Consider the following 25,986-nt stretch of genomic DNA (forward strand, 5'->3'; position numbering starts at 1 on the left):
TGCATCATTAGTCTTCAGAAGAGAAACCAAATAGCATTTTCCAAACTGATTTAACTATCAAACCTTTACCTCGATCTTTTTAATAGCAACTTGTAGGAACGTTATTCCGCAAATCTTGCTTTGGAAAATGCTGCCCTAGGATCCAACTCAAACCTCTCGGCCTGCATTTCACTGCATTTTGCCCCATCTCCCCTTGGATTATCTGTCCCAGCCAAACTAAGTATTTTATAATCCTCCTAAGACACTTTGCATTTCTCCACTTTTAGTCTAACCTCGTGATACTCCCTCTCTTCTCCTTAGATCCAACGACCGTGCCTCACAAGTCGGGAGTGCTTTATTTTCTTTTCTTGGCACCTGTGTGAGACATCACAGCTCTTCAAATCCCAGCTCCTCTGGGAAGATTTTCCTGACCACCACAATCTACAAAGAATCTTCCTTAGAGTTCTTATCGTATGTATTGCACTGTTCGCTAGTATTATAAATGTTTACTGCCCCGTGGTTTCTCACGTGTGTGTTTTCTCTGCTCCTGGAGGCTGAAAGCTCTGTGTGTGTGTGTGTGTGCGTGTGTGTGTGTGTGTGTGTGTGTGCGTTTAATCTCTAGTTGAGCTTTGTACACAGGGAAAACTCTGTTGAGTGAAAAGGACAGTTTATATTTTGTTTTGAAGACTGATGATTCATTCTCTCACTTCCTGGATAAGGTGCGGAGCGCGGGTGGGATTGTTGGTTTACCTGCCGCCTGGGCCATGAGGTGGACAGAGTCTGTAGAAGACGAGTGAATAATTGCCATGGAAATTGCAACAAGCAAGCATATTCAGCGCACAGAGGGTGCCAAGCTCTGTGAAGAACAGCACTGTTATTTTCCCTAAATGAGCTGGCAGTCTGTTGGGGGAGATATATACAATTTAATAAAAGGCCATGCTTGTAGTACCAAAAACCATTCTAGGACTACAGAATTCAGGATGGTTAGTGTCGGGTGCGGAGGGCTGCCGGAAGGCAGACACAAGGAGTTGAAGAGATGCAAAGAAGAAGGCTCCCCAGAGGAGATGTAGTGACGTAGGGCAGTAGAGTAAGTGGAATCGGGAGTTTGGGAGTGTAGGGGAAGGAAGGCAGAGCTTTGCAGAGGAAAAGCAGCAAGAATGAGGTCCAGAAGGCTATAGTTTGCTCGGGGAAGTATCGTGGAGAGGGAGGTAGAATTTTGGGGGGTTGTATTGTGGAAGCCTTTTTACCACATAGGCGTGGAGAGGCCGTTAAAACAGAGTTCAAGCCACTAAGGGATGTGGTCAGATGGTTGGGCAAAGTGGAAGGGGGAGTTGACCGTAGCTGAGAAAAAATGAGGGTCCAGCGGGGGTTATCGTGGATCCAATCCATCCGTCCTGGTTATCAACAGCAGATCTGGGTCAGAGGAGTCGAGAGAACTGCCAGCCTTGTGTGTGGGGGGATAGACAGGGATGAATGTGCAGGTGGGATTTCAGCTCCTTTGGCGAGACGTAGGCGTGGCAGATGCCGTGAACCCTTGCCCTGCACCTTCCTGCGGCCGCACCTTCGCGCGTTCTCTGATGACAAGGGCTCAGCCTGTGCAGGAGGGTAAACTAGGCCCTGAACAAGTGTTCCACGGGCCTGGAAGTCTCATCACTGGTCTCCCCCAGAGTCTCTCTCAAGGTTTCTCTAGCGAGCAGCCTCCACGAGATCCCATTCTACCGAGCTAGGAAAGAATGTTTTCCGCGGAGAACCCGTTCTGACACTCTCGAGATCCTGTTTCTCCTGGTGTTAGGAGTAGGATGGTTCCGTCTTCAGAGCTGCAGGGTATGATTTAAGAGCCATCTGTTTTAATCAGGCCTTTCCTGTGATTTATGGAGAAGAGGAGGATGTAGGGGGAGGGGGCTGGTATAAACTATATTCTCCTAATTATATCAGAATTATTATGCAAGGACCAGAGGCCCAGGCCATGGTGTGTTTATATTATTTAATGCCACTGTTGTTTTTCCTCTAATTACCCTTTAGCTTAAAGTTTCAAAACCCTTCGTGAGGGTTTCTAAAACTGCAACAGTTTATATTTTTGGAGCTCTCAGACTTTGGATTTTTAACGTAAAATAACACAATATTTATCTTACGCGTAGAACTATGCATAACATCTCCCTGCAAACATGCTGACCGGTTGTATAGCATTTACTGTGGTTCAAAGATTTGTTCTGTATGCCGGACATGATACAAATTCATCTAATCTCCTAAGAAGCCCCCGAAGGAGATCCCGATGTGATTACCACCGTGAGACAGGTGGGGATACTGGAGGAGAGGGAGGTCTTACTAGGAGGAATGCCACAGCTGAGACTCAAACCCAGGCCCCTGAGATCCGCAGTCTGCCCACACAAATGTGCCCCCACACGACTTTTCCTTGGGTAATTTTCACATTTGCTACAATGTGGAAAGATGCCGTGAGTGCCATTTTTCTAAAAGGAAAAAAAATAGGTACGTACTTTTAAACAGATGTTCCAGATAGGAATGTTGCATTCCTGCTGTTGATCCCTTTCCCTTCCAGAAATTCTTGTGGAAAATATAAGTGATGTAAAAACTTGCAAGGTGGACTTGGTTTTTAGGATGTGGTAGAGAAAGTTGAGTGACTTGAAAGTCAAAAGGAGTGAGTTTCAATCTGAGCGTTGACTCCGACGAGCTCTGGGACTTTGTGCAAATTGCATTTTCCAAAGCCTGTTCTTGACAGGTGAGTTGATTCCAGCTTTAGAGTTCCATGAAGCTGTTAACACAGAACGGTGGAGAGAAGGTTCTGGCTGCCTTTGAGAGAGATGTAGGGTGAGGGCTCGTTCCTTTCAGGATGACCAGACTTCGTGGAACTTTGCTGGAAGGTGTGGGACTGGGCGGAGCGGGGCTGGCGGGGTCTGCCAAGGAAACATCACCTGTAGGTAAGATTCATCTCGTACTAGCGTTCTATCTTTTCTGGTGCTATTTGTCATTTTCATAGAATTATGGGTTTTTGCCCCCACATTATAAATGACTGCCATTTGGAATGCTGTCACTGTTTCTTGTGAGCACAAGTGCCATTGTCACAAGGAACAGAAAGGAGTTTGCTTTTCTTTTTTTCTGTTGGTAGTTTCTTTCTGAATCAGATTTCACTTGAGCCCGGCATCCTGACGGTATGTTTCATTGAACCGACCTCTGTGTCAATGGTGACAATATTCGAGTGGCTCTGACTTTTGAATCAGACGTTCATTCCCATTCTAAATGTAATATTTGATCTGCGGGATTTCGCTTTGGTTTCTCGTAGTATTGTTGACGGGAACGTGCGCCTGTGCGAAAGGAGTATGAGGAGCTGCTACGTTATCTCCATGTTCACCGAAAAAGGCGTATTTTTATCATACGGCATCTGGCACTTTTCTTCGGGACTCTCCTCTTCTTGCTCTTTCAAGTTCAACCTTTTAAAAAATATATTACTTGAAAAATCCAGGAGTGGAGTAAAATTCAGGCATACCTAAACACCCAATCGCCTGGGCCTTGGTAGGAGGGGTCTTTCAAGTTTGTTTTCTTATGACGAGATTATTTGGACTGCCAATTTGGTTGCAAATTACGCTTTTTCCATGGCTATCTAGGTAGAACTCAAACTGCACTCGCTTTAAAGCATATGAAATACTAGGTCAGGGATCGTTAGGGGAGGCGAAGCAGGAAATACAGGTGTAAATACAGTGGACAGAAATGATCAGTGTATTGTTTTGTAAATCAGCGTGTCTGGAAGTTAAGCAGTTCGTCCTCCCATTTGATATCTGTGGCACGGATCAGAGGACAGAAAAATAGAGCTGTCTTTTGTTTATAGATTCTCCCCCCCACGAATGGGGGCTATTTTATGTGTCAAGGAATCGGTGGCTACACTTCCTCTCGCCACGTTTTAGCTCTAGACACACCCGCAAACTACTTCAGAGGTCAGAGTAGGTCAAGGGGAGCGTGTGTTCACCATCCGTACTATGTTCCATGTGTGTGTCCCTCACCTGTTTAGGAAAGTTTTTCTCTATACTTCCACTTTCATTTACTGACAGGTGTTTCAGAAATTTCTCCAACATTCGGATTGATTTTGAAACTCCCAGATTGCCTTTAACACTTACTGGGACTATTTACCTATTTAGGATTTAGAGAGAAATTTTTAAAATGTGACATAGGGTGTCTCAGTTAAGTGTCTGACTCTTGATTTCAGCTCAGATTATGATCTCGGGGTCGTGAGATCCCGCCCCGTGTCGGGCTCCGTGCTGGGTGTGGAGCCTGCTTAAGATTCTCTCTCCCTCCCCCCCCCCCGAAAAAAAAAAATTAAAAAAAAATTAAATAAATAAAAGGTGAGCGAGGAAGGAAGGGTGAAAGACTAGAGCTTGTCGATTCCATGAGCCCTAAGGAGCAGAGGCGGCACGGTGAAGGGCGGACGCGGCACTCTTTGGACAGAGCTGCTAGGGCAGTGCAGCCAAGTGAGCCTTCCGGGAACGCTGAGTCTCAGTTTTTCTCTTGATGATCACTAAAGGTATATAAAACTGTCATAGCTTCTTGGAGCAGTAGCCCTTCCAGCCACGATCCTACTTTACAGGGACACAGGCGAGCATCTGTCCTTCATTGTTGGGAGAAGGGGCTTCCCATCCGGTGACTTCTTGTCTCGTGCAATGACTTTTAGTCTGCTGCTATTCACCGAATGCCTTTTGTTGGTCCGGGTTCAGCGCTGGGCTCGGGAGAGAACAAGGGTGAATAACCCCTCCCGAGGGCTGCCTCACAGTGCCAGAGAGGGAAATACCCAGGGAAGCAAATTGTCACCAAGTGCCCAGCATTGGAATAGGACACGCACTGCGCGCTGGGGACGCAGGAGGAGCTGATGGCTTGGGAAAGTCAGAACTCCTGCGGCTCTTGCTTCATGTTGTTTGACGTGTGTGATAGGGAATCAAATTAATAGGCCGTGTCAGCTGATGCCTTTCCGACAGCGGAGTGCATCCGAGGCCAAGGGTTTGGGCTCTTGCTCAGCAAGTCTGTATTTGCCCTAAGTGCCTCTCTGCAACATCGGCCCTATGACTACAGCCTCGCGCTGGCATCTCAGGTGAAATGTGAAGAAAACATTTGCAGAATAAATGTTATATAGAATAAATAAATAAATCACAGAAACGATTTTGCTAATAAAGCATCATGACATTTTCGAGAAGACGCTAGAATCCCAGTTAGCCATGGACAAGCCCGACTTCAGCTCCTTCCTGTGCCTGTGGGTTGGACGACGGAAGACCTGTCTGAATCCTGCTGGGTTGCTGGGTGGCGACGAATGTCATGGCTGCGGTGAAGGTGGCCCAGGCGCAAGGAGAAGTCTAGGGAAATGAGGAACTGATCATTGACCTCCAAGGAGGCGTATCACAGCGCGCTGCATCCTGACTGCCGAGAAGGAGTCAGATGCTCCGTTTTTATCCTGAATGCCGGTCTTTTACCCCAATTCAAGACCTTACAGAATGTAGCAAAACCTCACATGAGCCTGTCTTAGCTAAGGTGCTGGAATTAACTGAATTTTCTGGTTTATTAAGAGTAAACCTTTGGGGCGCCGGGGTGGCTCAGTCGATTAAGCGTCTGCCTCCGGCTCAGGTCATGATCCGGGGAGTCCCAGGATCGAGTCCTGCATCGGGCTCCCTGCTCTGCTGGGAGCCTGCTTCTTCCTCTCCCACTCCCCCTGCTTGTGTTCCCTCTCTCGCTGGCTGTCTCTATCTCTGTCAAATAAATAAATAAAGTCTTAAAAAAAAAGAGTAAACCTTTTTGTTAATAGTAAACTTTTATTATTAAAAAAAGAGTAAACCTTTTTATTAAAACTGAATCTTTTTTTCCCCCTCTGCTCTTGTCTGTGAAAATATGTCTTCAATACGATATAGTGAATACTCATGAATCTTCTTTCTTGTTTGTTTATTTGGTGTTTTGAGGATTTCCCCAGGTTTATTTGACTTTGATATCCAGCCTCATGGTAAGAGGATGAGAATGTAACTCTTGGAAATTCAGATTATTTTCTTAAACACTTAAATAAACACCAATTCTTTATTTGCTGTGAGAAGGTGCTGGTGAAATTAAAGTTTACCAGTACAGTATGATGTAGCCTGTTTTTAGTATACACGATGAACATAAGAAAGCAAGCTGTGTTGTCTTACAACACAGTTTTGCCACCAAAAGGAGAGAAAACAGACAATAAAGAAAGCAGAAGGGATGCCTGGGTGGCTCAGTTGGTTAAGCATCCGACTCTTGATTTCGGCCCAGGTCGTGATCCCAGAGTCCTGGGATCGAGTCCCACATTGGTCTCCTTGCTCAACAGGGAGCCTGCTTCTCCCTCTGCCCGCCCGCCCCCGCCCACCCCCCGCTTCTGCTCTCTCTCTCTGATAAATAAATAAATTAATTAAATCTTACTAAAAAAAAAAAGAAAGCAGATACCACCAATTAATAATACTGTCAAAGTCATTAAGTGGGGCTGGAAACTGACCTAGCATTGGAAGCTATTCATAATCCAAGTCTGTTATCTGTGGTGCGTACAGATTGATGGGTAGAAACAGGTGTTCTCAAGGCATTTCTTTTTTACTGTAGCCATAGGAATCCTAGGAAAGGTTAAACACTGTAATGTTCCACCCTTTCAACATGCTAAGTTAGATTTTCATCATTGGGAGTAATTTGTATTAATGTATCTGTATACCACCTATTTATACAGTTGGAAAACAGAGAATGTTTTCATTCCTTAGATTCAATCAGTAAAGGTGCAATTTGGCATAACTGTCAGAATACTAAGACTAGTCATTTATCACACTATTAATTTGTTAGCTCAGAGTTTACCTTTATTAATTTTGGCCTCGCTGATTTTAAGTGTGATTATGTGGATACAGTCTGGACTAGGGGTTACCTTTGCAGGACGTGTGAAAGGCTTGTTAGGTTACATAATTGTATACATAGAAACAATCAGTGATGTTTTAGAGCAACCTAAGAGACCATTCCTGGAAGTTCTCCTATACTTGAAAACATTGATAAGCTATTTAAAAATCATTCCTTTCACTCTAAAGGAAGCCTGGAGACAGTTTGCTTTTCCTTGCTTCTCGTCTGTGATGTGTTCATTCCGGGCTTTACAATGGCAGGATCAAGGAATGGGCTTCTGATGAACAGAGGGCTCCTTCAAATAGGCAGTCCGTCAGGTGACACGGGGATCTTTCCCAGAATTTGTTTTTGAGGGATTTGAAGCAGTTCAGGACTCAGATTTCCAAAGGGAAAATCATTTACAATAGTAAGTTTTTAGACTTACCAATGCCCGTTTCATTCCTGGTGCAGCTGTGATATATTTGATGGTAGTGAGATCTCCAGGCTATAATACGGTTAGATAGTTTGCTAGAATTAGAGGACCAGAGCCACATAGGATTCGGATGATTGGGTGAGCCAGCTCATCAAAGTAGAACTTTCATACTTATGCAGTCTTACTAGTTATTTTACCTACATTAGGGGATTATGTTGCTCTTTTGTACTCTGGACTGTGACATGAATTACCGCTTTGAATATTGTTTCTTGAGACAATGTAGTCTACAACATATTGTGGTTTATAAATTTTGAGTCAAAGAACACCTGTGTACATATCTGAATTATCAGAACGAGAGTAAACTCTGTTTAATAATAAGAATCTTTAGAGGGAAACTCGTTCTTTGAATAGTTACTGCTTACCCTCCCTGTTAGCATTCTCATGGCATTGCTGTCCTCAGAAGGTCTTTCAAAGTCATAATTATGAATTTCGATTGTTACACCGAGCAGGGCCCTGACTTTCAGTCACTATATATGGAAATTGGCAGTGCTGGTTAATAGAACCTTGTTTGTCGCTAGAACTGTATTCTTAAACATATAGAAGTGTGCTTTCTAAGACGATGCTTTATTTCACCGTTTTTATTAATTCCAACTTTACTTCCCTTCGCAAGCCCACCTTCGCGGAGTTTATTCAACGTAGAAATGTTCTTGCTTGAGATCTTCTATGATTCCATCCTTTCACTTAAATTTAAGAAGCCTAGAAATCATGCAGACGCTGGTGGTACGTGGCTTCCGCAATGACTGCCTGAAATTACTTGTGAACTTTCCAGTTTCTTTGACTCTCTTATCTGTCTTAACTCACATGGCTCCACGGTGACAGTACTCTACCGAGTGGGCACCCTTCCTGGCTGGGTTGAAGAGGGGTGCCATCCTTCCAGGGGAGCCAGAGTCCTTATTTATACCTTGGCCTTAGCTCTGTTGCCCGGGCTGTGCCCACAGATTTCTGTTTTTATTTTCCTCCCCTACTGTCGCCCTCCCTGTAACAACTATGAAATCTCTTGACGGGATAAGAATTCTTTGCCCTCTTCTTGGCTGCCCTTCGGAGGGCACGTCTTTCTTGTAGCGCCTCTGATAGACATTTCCTGCTCTGTGTTCAAGTCTTGCTAAACTTGGAAGAGTTTCTGACCCTCGCAAAATGCGTGTCCTGATCACTTTCAGTCCTAAGGCCAGTGAGTAAAATTACACTAATTGCTTGTAATCTCCTAGTCACTTCAGCGTTGCTGTGAGGACATCGTGGTGTTTGTGAACAGGCTTTTGTGCCAGAAAAATAATGTAAAACCATTGCTCAGAAACAGAGTGCCATTAGAAGCCCTCAGCAGCACGTAATAATGGCAATTAACGACAATCAGGGCTCGCGTACTGCCTGCCACATCTGACATTTTTTTAAAGGAGCGAAGCATATGAAGTTTATTTTATTATTATTATTTTTTTTACTTCGTGCAAGTATTTTTACATCTGCTTGTGATTATTCTGCCTTGTAACTACCACCTCAGGCCCAGTTCTTTTTAGGGGGAAAAAAAATGAATTCCTTATGTAATAAGTTATCGTTCGGAAAATTTCTCTGACAGACCGTGAGCTCTTCTTATGAAACGTTCAATACCAAAAAAAAGTACGGCTATAATTCACCACAGAACTACGGGTTTCTAATGGCAAGATCGTGGATTTTATGTATCCCAGTTAGTTATTTTTGCGAGGATGAAAATTTGTTCCTCATATATTAATGTAATAATGTAATATGAAGTGTAGCAGGAGAACACGTAAAAAACCCTATCTTCGGATCCACTGGAGCTTGGACCCAGACAGCATGGCGGAAGGGGGAGCCACTTGGATCTTGCTCAAGATGACTGATTGACCAGCTCGCGATTGTACTGGAACATACACTCTAAATAAAGGAAGACTCACAGATGCCAGGACGTGTATAAGCAGGGTCTGCACTTAAACACACACAGGGGCATTAAAACATCTAAATATAAGGGAGAAGTACAAAGGCTAGTGTCAGAGGCTTGGAATAGCATACTGAACGTTGATAACAAAAGGGGCTTCTTGCAAACTGAGCGAAGTGGTAGTTTTTAAATTGAGAAGCCGGGGATGTTGGAACCTCAGGAGCGTTTGATAGAGCTGTTGCCGGGGCGAGCGTCCCGCTTTTGCCAAAATCTGAGTAAATAAACAAGAGAAACCCACATATATTGGTGGCTCCAGTCCTCGGAACTCGTTGACCATCTGCTTATTTATTTATTTATTTATGTTTCAATCCTGTCTCTTCTCGCCCTGCAATATGTGTATCTGACACTTTGGAATTCAGATCGGCCGTAATGAGATGAGTCCGTCGTCTTTGCGGTGGTTCTGTTGTTTGCTTTTCAGCGAGAGTTTAAAGGACCATGAAAACCCCGGAATCAACTGTAAGACGTAAAATTCTCAGCAAGTCACGTTCTGAGACTTGTGTGTAAGCCATGAATGTTACTTCTCCGATTTGGAAAGTGTTGCTTCGTTTTCAGAAGCTGTCTCTTTGTTTTTCAGAGCGAGGGGGTCTCCAGTCTTTTTGCTACAGGTTACATCCGTTGGCACGCTCTGTCTGTACACATCTTCAGCTTGTGCGTGTGTAAACATTCGGAGGATTGGTTTATTTTCTGGAACGTTCTGTCGAGATTTCTAGGAGAGCGTGGAAGACTGACTTCACAACGATTACAGGTCACACACACCGCATGCACCCTTTCTTCTGCAGCACTGGGATTTGGGGACTGTTTTCGAGGGGACCATGGGCGTCATCACGCCACCCCTCACTATCGCACAGGTATGCTGGAAGCACAGTGCTACTGTGTGCGCGCACAAGCTTGGAGTTCTTGCAAGAGACTGCTTTCAATCAGGCACGTAATTAGCTTCACCCCCATCATTATCTGTGCCTCTCCTAAACGTTTCCCAGGCTAGCTCCCTGGTGATGCTGTGGGTGCCGCCGGGGTGGCCCTGCCCCTGGATGGCTTCGGTTTCCCAGGATCGTCCCTCCAGTGCTCGGCAGGCAGCGAGTTTGAAATAGCATCATCTATGTGTGGGGGGGAATGTGGATGGGGGAGTGTGGATGAGCTCTGTTCTCCAGACTTGCCGTTCCCTCCGCCCACCCAGGCAGGTGCCTTTTGGTGCCCAGGGGCCTGCCCTGTTTTTCCCACATGGGCTGGACATCGGAGACAGTTTTGCTCGTGGCTCCTGGGCAGTCAGTGAGTGGACAATCCTTCCGATCTTGCCTAGAGACGTGATGTTCTGACTCAGACGTGGTTGTACCCAGAGCCTAGCAGATGGCAAGAAGCAGATTGCAGAGACTTGGAGGGAATACACGTGGCATGGGTGCCTCCCACCCACGCTGGAGGCACGTCTCCAGTTGGGCTGATTTCTTGCCAGTGTCATCGTGAGGAAGTCTTCACGCCCTGGGACAAGTGGCCCTCTTGTCAGTCATCTCTCCTTGGGTGCGCCTGTCAGTGTCCTGCTCTTCTCTTCAGGCCCGGCCACCACCAGTCCTGACTGAATATGAGTCTTCTTTTTTTTGACTTCCTGAGCCATGTGGCCAGAGCTCAGATGTGCAGAATGCTCTTTAAGCAGCTGCACACTTGGGTCGACTGCTGGAGATTTCAGAGTCTCTGGGAGACTAAAGATTATTAATGAGCTTTTATCACTCGGTCGAGGGTTTTAAAATGTACTTATTATTTTAAGCAATTGCACAGAACTCTCTCCACTACTCTTTTTTTTTTCTCGATGGTAGAACTGTGCGTGTATTTATGCAGAGACCATACCTGTATATTTTAGGGTTTTACGGTCTAAGTTAAATTTGCACGTTGTGGGATATCTTGGGCTTGGGTGTCATTTCGAGAGCTCCCATTCCTCAGACTTTCCATGGCTCTCTGCTGCCTCTCTCCCTGGCCGACATTATGCCCAAGCAGTGGCCAGCAGTGCCCATCAGTAGGGGCTTGAGGCCATGGGGATTACGGAGAAACTAAACTCCAGTCCCTCTTTCGGTTCTTACTCTCTTAAAAACACTGAGGCTCTTTTTGTCTTTCTCTTTCTTCACCCCCACCCCTCCTTCCTGCGGGCTTTAATCCCAGCGAGGTAGTGGTGAGTGCCAAGGTCAGGGTTTTAGAGATGGGACAGAAAGGAGCGGCATCATGGTTCTGTTTTCTTCTCCTTGCTGCTAGCACTTTCCCCTGGCCGAATTGTTTTTCTAGGTGGTGTCTCTGCACCTGCCCCTGGCTGGGTCTGCTTTTGGGGGAAGGATCTGGGACTGCCAACTACAGGGCCGTGTTTCCTGGAGAGTTCCCTCTCATGGGCCAGGGGGGCCAGCAACCCTGGGCAGCCGGGCAGCCAGCCTGTCCACACTGCTGCTCTTTCCCCGCCCTCCGCACGACAGCCGTTGATGCCTCTCTACAAAGCTGTATGACGAGTGTGAGAGCGGGACGTATTCTATCAAAAGATGGAAGAAGAGGAGGGTCAACTTAAAACTGGCTCTTGAGAATGATGGAGTTTTGCTTATTTTAGGTTTACGTCAATACTTTCGGTAGCTTTGACCCAGAGACCCCAAGTCAGCTAGAGTTTCTCCAGGAACGTTCTGCCCACGCTTACCTTGAACCTTGTGTCCTCCCCAGAAGGTACAGATCTCCTGTTGACCCCAGCTCTGTGTCCCGGGGACCCCTGAACCCTGTCGCTGACACACACACTTCTTTGACAGAGACCATGTCTATAATTTGAGCATTAAGGGGAGACTCCACGCCGTCCGAGTCATTACCCCCGGCTTGGCTGGGCCCCAAGCTCTTGGCAGGTTCCCAAACATGCCTGCAAAGGCTGTGCGTGCCGGCCTTCCAGAGTTTGCGGCGGGTCTAGAAGTCTGGGCTCTGTTTCCTTGGGGGAAATGCCAGCTTTGGCTCGGCAACCTACCTGGTTGGCTCTGACCAGGAAAGTGGAAGATGAATGGGCTTCTCGGTGTTCCTTGTTTATAGTAGTAATATGCAGGAATGGAGCTCCTCCAGGGAGGACACTTCTAAAAATGAAAGCAGTCAGTCACGTGAAGCCTGGGACGAGGAGGAGAGGCTGCCAACGTGCAGTGATTTGAGAGGTGCTAAAAGGCCCCACCGCGCAGAGGCCGCCCGCCCAGCTGTGAGTAATTCTCAGCGTCCAGTGGGGGACTGACCAGCTGTGGCCTGGGCCAAGTCGCTTAACTGCCGTGCCCCCCGCTCTCTTGTCTACAGAGCGGAGCGGGTCAGGGGTTGCCAGGTAGCTAATTAAATGAGTGACGTAAGACAAGTAGACGTCCTTGTCTGTCGTTTCTTAGAACACGAGGCCCCCTGCGAACCACTGTGACTTGAGGATTGAGAAGTGTATCTCTGGTGTGAGAAAAGTGTGCAAGAGTGCACGCATCATGATGCACACCCACGGACATTTGGCCTCTGTGTTGGTTAGGACCATGGTGCCCTGGGGGCCTGGAGAGCGTGTGGTCCATCCCGAGGGCCATTGCTCAGCTCCCGTGTTGGGTATCGTTCAAGAATAAAGGCCCTGTGTTACGGTATCTTCAGATTTCTTTCTCATGCTGTGGATCTGTGAAAATTCCCCAATTGCTGAAAGTAGTCGGAGGACCAAAAAATTAAAATAAAATAAAATAAAAAATAAAACACTTATGTGTGAGCTGGATTGGACCAGTTTTCTGTCTTTGGGATAAAAAACAATCTTGAAGTTCTTTGTAGCTCAAAGTTTGATGGTCTTTGATTCTTATTACTCTGAACCAGAATCCTGTCACTCAAAATGTGGGCCACGGACCAGGATCAGCTCTGGTCCTGGGAGCCTGAGAGAAATGAAGCGTCTCAGACCCCTCCCCAGACTGCAGGGACCCCAAACATAGCAGTTGGAGAAATGGGAAGCGAGAACATCATTTCAGGAAAGGTCCTGCTGAAATATTTCAGAGTAGGGGAAAACACGAACACTCACTGGTATGGTAACATGAATCCAGTCTTTAGACTGATTCACCGACGGGAAAAACGAGTGGGTCAAACATATGAAAATTCACTTTGATGAAAGGAGAAAATAAGGCTTGTGACTTCGGTTGACGTTTTGAATTTTCTGGGCGGCAGGGTGAGATGTGTGGAAGCTCTGGTTGAGGATAGAGGTTTTTCTGTTTTAACTTTATTAAAGAATTGTAAGCGCCTACCCAATGCCACACCGTGCTTATTAACCCATTCCCATAATTTATCTTCTCAAGTCCTGACAACAGTATTTTGAGGCAAGATGATCACTCGAGTGCTTTAGATGAAGACACCAGAGTTGTAGAAAAGCTTAAGAAACCAACCCTCCAAGGCCACTTTCGAGGAGGGGAAAGGACTGTGATTTGCACCCGGGAGAGCTGGACAGGTCAGGCTTCTTTTCTGTGCCTTTGCCATGGCCTGGCCTTGCTGGAGACACCAGACTCACTGACCCTGCAGAATTTCCAGGAAGGAATCAGACTACCACGCAGGCCCCTTGGGTGCCGCCTTGCCCTGATTCACTGCCTTTTGTTTTTAGTTGTTTTCTGGGAGAAAGACTGCTTCTTAGATCTTTGATGGCCAATAAAAAGCGAGAGCAGCTCCAAGATAAGAAATATTTGTCACTTCCTGAGGACCAATTATTGTGTCTTCACAGTTGTTTCCTGCACTTATCTGATCCAGGAAGTTGGTTCCTGATCTTGACTTTTGAATGAGAATTGCAGACAGTAGCAAATGTGGAATATTCTCGCAGTTTTGGTGTGGGAAGAAAACTGAGTGAGTGTGAATTTAAAGAGCCTATTCTTTGTGGACCTTCCAGGAAAAAGATTTCCCCTGTAAGGACCTCTTCACTTTATTATTTAACATTTCAAAGGATTTTGGAAGGACTCTGCCTTCTCAAAAGTTGCCAAAGATTTTAGCTATTGTCCTCATTAGACTTCAAAGCAGAAACTGCAGGCTATTTTAATGCCAATGCTTTTAATCCCAACCTTTGTATTGAGATTAGGAACACAAAAAGTGGCCCAGTGAGGGGCAAGCCGCGTTTTTTTTTGTTGTTTTGCTCCATTTTTCTTTTTCCCAAAGAGTTCCAATGAACACTCGGCTCTCTGGAATTGCTCTTTACTCACTGATAGATTTATTTATTTATTTATTTATTTATTTATTTATTTATTTATTGAGTCCTGAACTCTGTTGAAATCTGCACAGTGGGGCCTGTCATGAAGAGAAGTCGTTGGAGCAACGGGAAGGCCTTGGCACTCACCCACCAACTTCGTGTGCGCACAGCCTGTTTCCATAAAAGATAAAAAGCCATCAAACTCTCTCAGAGAAGCTTTTGTGTGTCGTCATTTCGGTGTTTGAAGGGTATATATGTGCAAGGGGGGAGGGCTGGTGTAAATTAGTTGCAGTGATGTCAAGTAGCCTTAACCCAGCCTCCATGGACCCTTTGCTCAAGGGGTCCCCCTGTTTTAGCTGCTGTCCCCCCGCCTTCCCCACCCCCGCGGCCCCTGCACACACCATTCACACACCTTCCTACCCTCAGCCGGTATGCCAGACGTGGAGGTGTTGTAGCGTCCCCACAGAATGAAAACCACCCGTGGGGCCGCGAGCGCTTGTAGGTCTTGCATGAGTTCGGAAGTGGCTGGACAGCGGGACGCAGGTAGCGGTTTTCTCTTCTAATCGCAGCTCTGTCCATCGGGCTTGGGTCACCCTACGTCAAAGCGAGATTCGTCTTAAATACAGCATTTCTCGTGGCAACATTCTCGGGCAGGGCTGTATGTTATCTTCTGGAGAAATCTGGGGGCACGGGTTTCAGGAGGTATGGGTGCGGTGGTTGGCTTGTTGCTGCTGAGTCCAGGGAGAGGTAAGCGGGAATGGTCTTCCGTGTGTGGCCGGCTTCATAGAAGGCTTAGGGGATGGGAGAGAAATACAACAGGGATGAGTTATACCTGAGAACAGTGGAGAAGAGGCCTATGGGAAAGTGGTAGCATGTGGGATATGGCAAACAGCACCGACTCCCAAGTCAGAGACGGGGGGCCTGGTCCTACTGGGTGCTGCCAACCAGCCACATAGCCTTGGGAAGAACATTCACTGCTTCACCACAGTGTGGGTGTAGGAGAAGGTGACTTTAAAAGTCTTCTTCTCAGCTATCAGACTATTTGATTCTAATCTAATGAATCCAGTCAACCAACCAACCAATCAACCAACCAACCAAATAAGGTACCCTCCATTCAAAAGTCTCGACGAGGAGAACCAAACATGTGCTAATTTTGCAGAGGAATTGAAAGATACTGTTAGAATTTTTTATTTTTAATTTTAATTTTTTTTAAAAGTGATCTCTACATCCAACATGGGGCTCGAACTCACAACCCCGAGATCAAGAGTCGCAGGCTTTACTGACTGAGCCAGGCAGGTGCCCCGATACTGTTAGAATTTTAAAAAGAGAATGTCATGGCCAGATTAAGAACAAAGATAATTTTGCCATCTATATTCAATATGAGCAGAAAAAGTGTTCCTGGGGTCCGGGAAAATGGAAAAGATAATACTGAAATGTTTAGATTAGAATTAAGTTGGGGGGTCTATGCTGCTAAAAACAAGGTGGAGAGAAGAGGAGCAATTAAAAAAGATTGTGAATCAGAGAACAGAAAGATTAGACAACATCTCTATTAGTTATTTTCCCCTCCTTTTAAAATATGAGCAACTGAAGTGTGAAATTTTGGGATCTTACCTCCAACAATGAAGAACACTGTAGGGTAATAAATGTGCCTGGTGACTCATTTCTGAATAGGATTTAGTGAGCTTTTTAAATCTGTAAAAACTCTCAGGAGGCAAATTTTCCAAGGAATACATGTTATTGTTGGATTTTAGAATTTAGAATACTGTGTATATTAGCTTTGTCTCATTGGCTGGGTGGTTCATGCTTCAGATGCCAAGCAAAAGAATGAAGGGGAAAACGTTCTCTAAATATGACAGAAGACACTGTTGGTGGTGCAGGTCCCTTCAAGATCCTTTCTGCCAAAGTAAAGTGTCTTGTCTGAGCTCCAGGGGCTCCTAAAACTACCTGTAGGCTCAGAGATTGTCCAGGAAGGAAGTACAACCTTGGTACCAAGGGGGAGAGGAAGTCTCTGGCCCATTCACGGAGAACAAGAAAAGGCTTGGTCAGTACGTTAAAAGGATATCACTGTGGCACATCTTCGGCTCTCAGGTACTTATTAAATGACGAAATGAATTTGTCGTTTATGAAAACGAGATTCCGACGTGAATTTATTGCCTAGGGCATATAGGAAAACCTGATGAAAGTATTAAAATCTCTCTATGATTTTTAGGCAGAAACGCGCAGAAAGAGTAATTTTTCTATGCTTCATTCTGCTGTTCCTATTTCCGCTCAAGCCTGTTTCATAGCCTGGGTTAGAGTCTCCGTCTGATTTCCTTCTGTGGCACGTGGGTCATCATCTGTGTGGCTTCGTAGCACTGACAAATAATGACCAGAATCATTTCCGATGGAGGCATCTTAAGGCGCCCTCCATTCTAGCTTAGAACTAATTTGAACCCGTAACTTTGAAATGCCTTATTTCAACTGGTTTGAACTTGAACTGACCTCGAACTGAATGAAGGACATGTGATGAGGGCCCCAGCTGAAATACCATTCTGTGACATGCTTTGTGACCAACAGTGCTATGTGAGAAGTCTGGGTAAGTGACAGACAGTAGGACTTCAGGTCTAAAGTACATCAATACCCAACTCACTGTTCCGAAATGTTTGTTCTAAAGCAGATCCCAGCCTGCTCTGTCTTTACGAGGACTCCCAAAACCGAATCCCTGAGATGAACTGCTATTCCCTTGGTCCGAGTTAGACCCTCTGTTTTTCTGTCTACGGAGTTTTCTGTTCATTGACCTTTTTACTCGGCCTACACATTGATCTTTATGGGTTCCTGAGTGCTGGGCCCCCACTTTTTAAAGCAATTATAAAAGAGAAAACAGGGCATTTCCCAGACATAAAACTCTTTCTCATGTCCCAGTGGGTCAGTTAATCCTGAGATATTGCAAGAGTTCAGCGAAACCTAATTCAGTTAAATTCTGTTCCTTCATTCTGTCCGGATTCTGGAGTATACTTCTGGCCGCATTAAGAGGAACAAAGCCAAGACTTTGGTCAATGGCAGAAAATCCCTTTCTCCCAACACTTAGGCTGAATGCTTCGCGTCTGTCGTTGAGCATAGGTACTGTAGAGTTTTAGCGGCTGTTGGGGTTTATTGTGCCTGGGTTGTACTTTAAACTGCTTGTTTGACATATTTCGGGGCTTATTTTTAAGTGGGCTTCGTATTTCAATCTTATAGCTGGAAAAGACCTTGGAAAACTTCTGGTTTGACCCATTTGTCTTAGACATGAAGTGACAAACTGGCAGGGGTCAAGAGACTGGCTCAAGGTCACAGAGCCCATAAGTGGCCAAACCTGGGCTAGAACCCATGTCCTGACTCCTGCTCCAGTGTTCCAGGTCGCTTAGCTCCAGGTAGGAGTTAGTGATATTTTTCACCTCTTTCTGGCATCGGGAGGACAGTTTCCCAAGGAATGCATGTTACTGTTGGAGATTTATAAAGCTTAGACCATTTTATCTAGCTGTTACTATTTTTTTCTTTTTGTCGTGCATCTTTTCTAATGGGTACAAACGTGGAGAGCCTAGAGCATAAACCCGATAGCCAGCTTCAACGATTTTCAGCTCAGAGCTCACCTCGCTGCATCTGCATCCCTCCTGACTCTCCCACCCAGATTATTTTGAAGCAAACCTGGACGTCCTATTATTTCACCCATAAATATTTTGGTATGCATCTCCAAAAGATGAATGCTTTAAAAAAACAAACCCATAACTACCATACTATTAACCTAAATAACTTAGACCTAAATAACTTGGCAGTAATTCCATAATGTCCCAGAATATCCCAGAACATTTTAAACACTTTATTATAAATACCACACGACCATTTTATTTTCAAATATGTTTTTTCTTTCAAAAGAGAAACAAACTCTGTTAAGGATGGTGGGTGTTTTAGGTCAATGAAAAGAGAGAGGGGGTAGTCAAGGGCTCTAAATATCAGCGATAGAAATCTGCCATGCCTTTACAATCTCTGAGGAATTTACTAGATATTCATTTGATTTTGGAGCATTTTACTTCTTTCTACCGAAACTAGTCAATTTTAATATGATGTTTTCCAAAGCCACGGCAGCTGTTCTTTTCATATCACTTTGAGTTAAGTATATCAGTAGATTAAAGAAACTTACCACCACAGAAAAGGGGAAAGTTGTGGTGATTTTGGTGGTGATTTGGTGGTGAGTTTTCCTTCTCGTCCGCAGGTGTGAGTTCGTCCACAGGTGTGAGTAGCCTGGGCCCCTCGAGCTCTCGTTTCCCAGGATGGGATATAAAATACTTAATAGTTGGAGATGTGTTCTGTTCACTGCAAGTGACATTCCAAGGAAGCATTTTAGGGGAGACAGGTTGATGCTTGAGGGGCACATGGTTGAGATTGCATTTCCCATTTCTTCTCCTTTTAAATGTCTTCAGTGAGAGAAGCCAAGGGCAGGTTTTGGGTGACTGTCCCATCTCAGTAGTGTACCCAGACGGGCCTGGAATTTCGTGTTGCAGGATGCAGAGCATGTAACAAAAATTTCCTCCTTGCACGTCTGGTGTAATGAGAAAACTATGAATTTTGTCAGGCTGGCTAAAACCAGACGTTTTCTTCCTTAGAGGAAAGGTAAGGGGAGTTGGGTCCTGGGAGTGACAAGCAGGAGGCAGGATTTTCCGGAAACCAGCAGGCGTTAACCTCGACAGCACGGCGTGGGGAGGGACAGCGCATGTCCGGGTGCCTGCTCCTGTCACCTCGTCCCCGAACCTGAAACTCGACCGTGGCCAGAAGTGGGATCTGAAGGCAGTTTCAGACTTGCTCTGTGTAGGGCAGACTGACCTCTGGGATGGAACGCAAACCTGTGTCCTGCGGTGGTCAGGGCCACAGACACACCTGTGATTTGCTCGAGGTCACCGGCCTCCCACAACCAGTCACACGGTGTTTGTTGTCGTTGTTGTATGCCTTTTCTCTCTGCCCTTGGTTCTGGGTGGTCTAAGAAGCACAAGGGTTTCAGGAAAAAAAAAAGAGGGAGGAGTTTTATAGCTGATCGATCCTACGGCTGGATTTGGGGTGAACACCTGGATCTCTGGGGCCTGTGCTCTGGGATCAGCGCCTCCGTCCACGGCCTCTTAGCTCTGTTTGCGTTATGGGGACTCTAGTTCTTGTGCCCGGAGACAAATGAGCCGCCTCTGTCGGTGGGAGCTGCCCTGGGCCGGCCCCCTCGCGTGTGCTTTGTTAGTGGTGCTGAGGAAGGAAGAGGAGACGCCTGGGCTTCTGGAAGCTAAACAATGTGGACGTCCAGTCTGATGGATGAGTAAAGTTTCTGTCTCCCTCCCTGATAGTTCATTTCGCCACAGCTCTACTCTTTAAACCCATTGGTGTGTAACTCTGACTGGGGGAATTAGAGGCAGCCCACCTTTAAAATTGCCTATTTGTTTACTTATTACAATTGGCTCATTTATTACAATTGGCTAATAGTCAAAGGCCCAAACTAATAGGGTGTACCCTACAAAGGGAACCTGAGCCGCTCTGTAACAATGCCTGCGTGGAAAGTACTGGAAGAGTTCCAGCATCAACCCTTCTCCTCGGCTCCTGTCATCTGAGATCACTGGCCAGAGGGAGTGAGCTTCCCCGGCCCAGAGATTGGGCCCCAAGTGGCAGGGTGGACACAGAGGATTCTGGAAGGGAATAAGGAGCAGGAGGCAGAAGCACGGGGGTCCCAAAGCCTGTGAAGGCTTGAGGGTGTGATGGGGTTTCAGACGGTTGCTTGGCAGGGGTTTCAGACAGATGCAAGGTAAGGGTCGTGAGGGTTGGCTGTTGCAGAGCAGGAAGAAGGGAGTAAGGGCAGGAAAGCATCCTTGGAGATGGGTCTCATAGTTAAGAGATGCTTTGCAAATGGAGTGTTTCTACCTGGAGGCCACCTGGATTTTTTGATAACACAGACCTGGAGAGTAAATCCTGCCTGTGTGTCTGTGAGTCCATCAAGGGTCCTTGGGGACACAGAAAGGGAAAGCGCTAACGCCTGGGCAGTGGTTGGCACTGCTTCCCAAGTGTAGAACCAAGACAGACCCAGACCAGAAGGAGGCACCTGCTAGTAGGGCAAGATACGCAGGAAAGGACAAGCGACAGCCGTTTTTTTCTTCCAGCTGTCTTTCTGTCTGATGCCCTTTTGCCCTCTGACAGCAGGTCCCAAGCACTGACATCCACTGTCCTTTGAACACAGAGCAATCCTTCATGACAACCTCCTACCACCCCCCTTTCCCCTCTCCCTCCCCTCCTACTGCAAATATTCTTTAAATACCTTCTATGCACAAGCAATGATGCTAGGAACTTGGAGGACATGTTCCTGTCCATGTTGAGAATTCTTTCCTAGGGCACATCAGCTCATAGCATTATGCACACCCACCCTGCACAAAATGTTTTAACGACAGAGGTGTCATTCACACCAGGGGCTTATAGAGCAATTACAACCATTTTTTGGAGAGGTGAAGTAATGTGTCCTTACACAGGGTACTCTACCCCCCCCCCCCTTGTCACAAAGACACCGTGGAAGCTGGTTGAGGCTCTGAATCTACCTGCTTTTCCCTCTTTCCCCCCTTTATCATCAGGCGCGTTGCTGCTAATGATTGAACTGTGTAAACAGTTATTAGTGGGCACCCTGCTGAGCACTTTACATACACTTTCATATTCATTCTTCACACAACATTAGGGGAAAGCTGTTTTTCCCATTTTTACCTTAGAGGAAATGAGGGCTTAGCGGAGATTTTGGACTTTGCTCAAGGTTATGCATCTAATAAGTGTTAGATCCAGGCTCCCAAACCCAGGCTCTTCTTAATACCTTAGAATGGTAGGCAAATATCTTAGACCCATCTGTATCCTTGTACCCCATGGGAGGAAAATATGGTGTGGGAGACCTCCATTTTTCTTTATTATTCCCAAGACAACTTTCTTTTTCAAAGGATGGGGACTCAGGGCTCCAAGAAGAACCTCTCCTTAGACCGTGTCCCTCAGTGATAATGGTAGCTAACAGTTACGATGCCTCCTCCGTGTCACTTGTTGTTCCAGGCGGTTCGTGTGGATTAATTCATTTGAACCTTACGGCAGCCCTAAGAGTTCTATTATTTTGTGGTACACACACACACACACACACACATTTTTTTTGTGTGTGTGTGTGTGTGTACGTGTGTGCGTGTACCTGGGGCTGAACTCACGACCCTGAGATCCAGACCTGAGCTGAGATCGAGAGTCCGACACCCAACAACGGAGCCACCCGGGTGCCCCCCAAGAGTTCTGTTATTATCCCCATTTTACAGTTGAGGATACTGAGGCACAGGGATGCCCACACGGGGATTATCAGTGGCCCAGTGCATTTTGCCGGGGCCGGCGGGCTCCAGGGTCTCCACCCACTGCCTCTCTGTCGTGCCACCTGGATCCCAGGTACTCCTGAGGCCTTGTCCTGTTTGTTTCCTCCTGGCTTCCACGGAAGCTGAAGAGGAGGCCTTTGTGAGGTCTGCCTGAGACATCACAGCCTGACTGGGATCTGGGTGTGTTCTCTTGCCCGCTCTCTGCCAATCCTGTGGTTACTTCTGATTCTGACTTGCTTATTTAGGGGCCCTGGGGCTTGGCACGGAAGAAACTAGAGGAATGAGACCGATTCTTGCTCCTGTTAATGAGAGTTAAACATCGCGAGGGCTACTTCTTCCCCACCCCCATCCCCCACTTTATCTTTTCGGGTAGTGCTCAAATCCTGCCATGATGCCAGCGGCTGTAAGGGAGAGCTGATTTACCGCTTACTTGTTCCTTGGACTATTTTGGTTTTGTGCAAGGAAAAGGGGCAAACGGTCCCTTCCTCTAGTGCACAGAAAACAAGTTGGCTTCTTCCTTGTGTAAGTGATATGCACAGGTTTACCCAAAAGGGAAGTTTTGCTTTTATAAACTGCCAGGGAAGTTCTTGAAGAGTTCTTGGGCCATCTTGCTTGTTTTTTGTTGTTATTGTTTGTTTGTTTTTGTTTTTTTCTAGCTTTGGTTTAAGACTTTGAAGGAGTGTCAAAGGATTGTCATCAACAACACTGTTATGTGTTGAGTTGTGTCCCCCCCCCAAATTCATATGTTGAAGTCCTAGCCTCGAAGACCTCAGAATATGACCTCATTAGGAGCTAGGGTTGTTGGAGATATAATTAGTTAAGATGAGGTCATAGGTAGGGCGGCCCCCAATCCCAAACGACTCGTGTCCTTATGAGAAAGGGGAAATTTGGACAGGGATACACACACCAGGAGAATGCCATGGGGTGATAGGGATGGCGCCCCAGCCAAGGAACCCCAGCAGTTAAAGGGACCCCACAAGAAGCGAGGAGAGAGGCCTGGGATGGTTCTTCCTCACAGCCCTCGGAAAGAGCCAACCCTGCCGACACCTTGATCTTGGACTTCTGACTCCAGAACTGGGAGACAGGGTCTGTTGGCGAAGCCACTCAGTGTGTGGTACTTTGTGATGGCAGCCCTTGCGCACTTGTACAAATTCTTCCCGTAAGCAAACAAATGAAAGAAAACAGCAAAAATGAAGGCATTAATTTAGCAACGTTGTGAAGGCGGGCTTCCCTTTCTCCAGCATCGCAGCAGCTCGGAAGCAGCGGACCTCGGTGCTGGTGGGGACCTGCCCAAAGCGTGCAGGGCCCCTGTCGGCTTCAGCCCCAAGCCAGGCACACCGCCCCTGCTCTTCCCCACCCAGGCGCCTTTCCCTTCCCTGTTGTCACTGGGTCCCTTCCACAAGCTCCGTATCCCAGAGACAGTCTTCTCCTCTCAGCCCGCTAACCTCTCTCTCCTTTCCCACCTTTTCCTTTAAATCTTCCTTGTTTGATAAAAATACGCTCACTGCTTCCTTTCAGCTTTCCCGGTCTGGAAGTGAAATCATCACCCCCCCACGTAATGTGGAAGAAACACCACCCTAATTTTAGATTGATTCCCACCCTTCACCCCCCCGGTGCCTGTACCCTTTGCCTGTGCCTTTGGATGCCTCATTTGTGCCTCGTTGTCTGGTGTCTGCCCTACTTCTGCCTCGTGTTAGGTCAGGTTGGAGCCAGGGTGGCCCTGGTGTGGATGGTGAACCCCACCCCGGGGCTGCAGCTGGAGGTGAAGGAGGGTGTGGGGAGCACCCACAAACCCTGAAGGGGAGGCAGACCGCAGTTAGAAACACAAGCCAGCACATAGATGACCTCACAGCTGGGGTGTCTGGCCGAGAATCAAAGACAGGAGAAGAGAAAGAGCCAGGCAGCCTGAGCGTATGGGTTTAGGATCCAGGCTGAACACACAGTGGTGTAGACAGTCTCTGACAGCAGCAGGAAGTGAACGCGCAGAGCTCGGAGCCCTACACCTAGCAGGTGCAGAGAGTCATGGGACCTGCCATCGTGTCGCCCAAGATGAAAATCTCTTGAATTCACGGACCCAGCCTGTGGAGGGCTTTGAGTATTGTGCTCTCTACAATATCATGCTTTACTGACAGTAATAATTCTTTCTAAAATTTTACTCGCTTTCTCTTTGGAACCCCAATGGTTTTCTTTTCTTTTCTTTTTCTTTCTTTTTTTTTAAAGATTTTATTTACTTGAGAGAGAGAAAGAACAGAGAGAGATGGAGAAGCAGACTCCCTGCTGAGCAGGGAGCCCAACACAGGGCTCGATCCCAGGACCCTGGGATCATGACCGAGCTGAAGGCAGATGCTTAATCGACTGAGCTACCCAGGCGCCCCAACCTAATGGTTTTCAAACGTGCTCTGTACAGAAGAGTGGCCGAGAGCTGTACCAAGGGGATGGGAGAAAGTGTGCTGCCCCCCGCCGGTCCCCGGAGGGTGGGAGTTGCTGGCTCAGGCACTTTGTTGAGTGGTTTGGGCGATGTGGACGATCATGGGGAAGATGGCGGAACACCTGAGCATCTTGTTGGCTGGGGGCATTCTCCCCAGATGGCAAATCCTTTTTTTCCCCTAGCAGACAGCAAAGTAGAGCTGGGTTGCTACTTCTATTCTTCTGTTCTCTTTGGGAAAGGAAACAAGCTTATCAACCGCCCCCCCTGCCCCGCCCCAAAGACTTAAGGTATGAATCAAATAAATGCCTAATGAAATCCTCGACTTTACTAAGTTTTGCCTCATTTGCTCATCTTCGATGGCAGGGCCTTCCTGGGTATAAGACTGAGCCAAGAGCTTCACATTCATTATCTTATTTAAACTCACCACTAATGTAATATTGTTCTCATTTTAAAGATGAGAAGACCGAGGCTTATAGAGATTAAATAATTTGTCCAGGGATGTAGAAGTAGTAGGACTTGACTGAGATCTGACTTTGAATTGAACTGGCATAACCAGTCATGTCATACTTAGCAATTCTGGGTTCCTATGAATTCCTCTCTACTATTCCTGTTGTCCCAAAGTAAAATTTTACCATAACCTGCTATATTATCACCTCAAAATCACAAAGAAATAGAAAAACGACTTACCATTTATTTATTATTATCCCAGCCCTCATCAACTCCTGTCTATAAAACTGAGATATAGAGCTCACATAGACCTCGAGGTATGTTTACCTTGATTATCTCATGGTAATAACACGGGATAGAGTTTGAGCCAGGAAGGGGAACCGGCAGGTGTCTAATGTGCTCCCTGCCTTTTCTAGATGAAGATGTCGAGACTCATAGAGCCTTTGTGAGTTGGCTATTATAGGGATCATTAAAGTCTGGCATAGGACTCAGGTTTCCACACTTCCATTTTAGTGTTCTTTCCCCAAGCTCGCCGTCCCGCCCAGAGCCCTGATCCTTCCCAGAATCTCGCTGAGGTTGGTGGGTGAAGACACAGAGGCTCAGAGCACTGAAGTGATAATTGCTAAAGAAGCCAAAGGGACTTAGTAGTGGAAGCTTCAGAACCCTGGTTACTGTCTTGGGGTGCCTTCTATCACCCCACCCCAGCTCCCCAAGCCTTGCCATGCTGTGCCCAGTAGGGACTGCCCTCTCTGTAGGTCTCTGAGTGGCCATGTTGCCTTGAGCCTACTGACAGGGAGGGAGAGAGGGAGGGAGGGAGACCCATAACCACATTGTGTCTTATTATGACTTACTGTGAAAATACTGAAGGATGGCTGGGAAAAATTTGGTGCGTGTGTGTGTGTTTCTTTTACTGTCCTCTACTTTTCTTTCTTTTTTTTTTGGTGAAAAAAAATCAGATTTTGTAAATAGTAAGGGATTCTTCCTATTTAGAGACAAAAAAAAAAAAAAAAAAAAAGGAAAAGTGAACTGCTTGCTTCCATTTCCAGCAATATAGCCAACTCTCTATCCTGAAAAGCCCCAGATTAGAAAAAGTAAATCTATAAATTTCCAGGTGAAATATTTCATAGTATTTCTTGGCTCTTCAATCTCATAAAACACAGTGATCTCCATCCACCATTAAGCTAGCAACTCAGTTCCCAAGGGAACTGGTCTGCTCATGCTGAGCAAGGAAACTGGTAGAGGGGCCAACTGCAAGGAGGTCTGACTATTTAGAATAGCAATAGGAAAGAGAAAGAAGAAAGAAAGAAAAAGAAGAAAGAAAGA

General features: G+C 46.4%; 1 protein-coding gene and 1 long non-coding RNA gene across 6 annotated transcripts in view; both read left to right on the forward strand.

Moving 5' to 3' along the window:
• LOC130541885 (uncharacterized) overlaps window positions 1–24,895 on the forward strand; it is a 42,781-nt gene extending 17,886 nt beyond the window's left edge. Inside the window, exon 2 of the long non-coding RNA XR_008955964.1 lies at window positions 301–24,895. This is a non-coding gene — a long non-coding RNA (uncharacterized LOC130541885). The remainder of the gene's footprint in view (window positions 1–300) is intronic.
• The window catches only part of STOX2 (storkhead box 2), a 209,027-nt gene that overhangs the window by 63,832 nt on the left and 119,209 nt on the right, over window positions 1–25,986 (forward strand). The gene's annotated exons all lie outside the window — the stretch shown is intronic.

Source organism: Ursus arctos, unplaced genomic scaffold (genome assembly GCF_023065955.2).
Source record: "Ursus arctos isolate Adak ecotype North America unplaced genomic scaffold, UrsArc2.0 scaffold_27, whole genome shotgun sequence".
In the NCBI taxonomy this organism is placed as follows: domain Eukaryota; kingdom Metazoa; phylum Chordata; class Mammalia; order Carnivora; family Ursidae; genus Ursus; species Ursus arctos.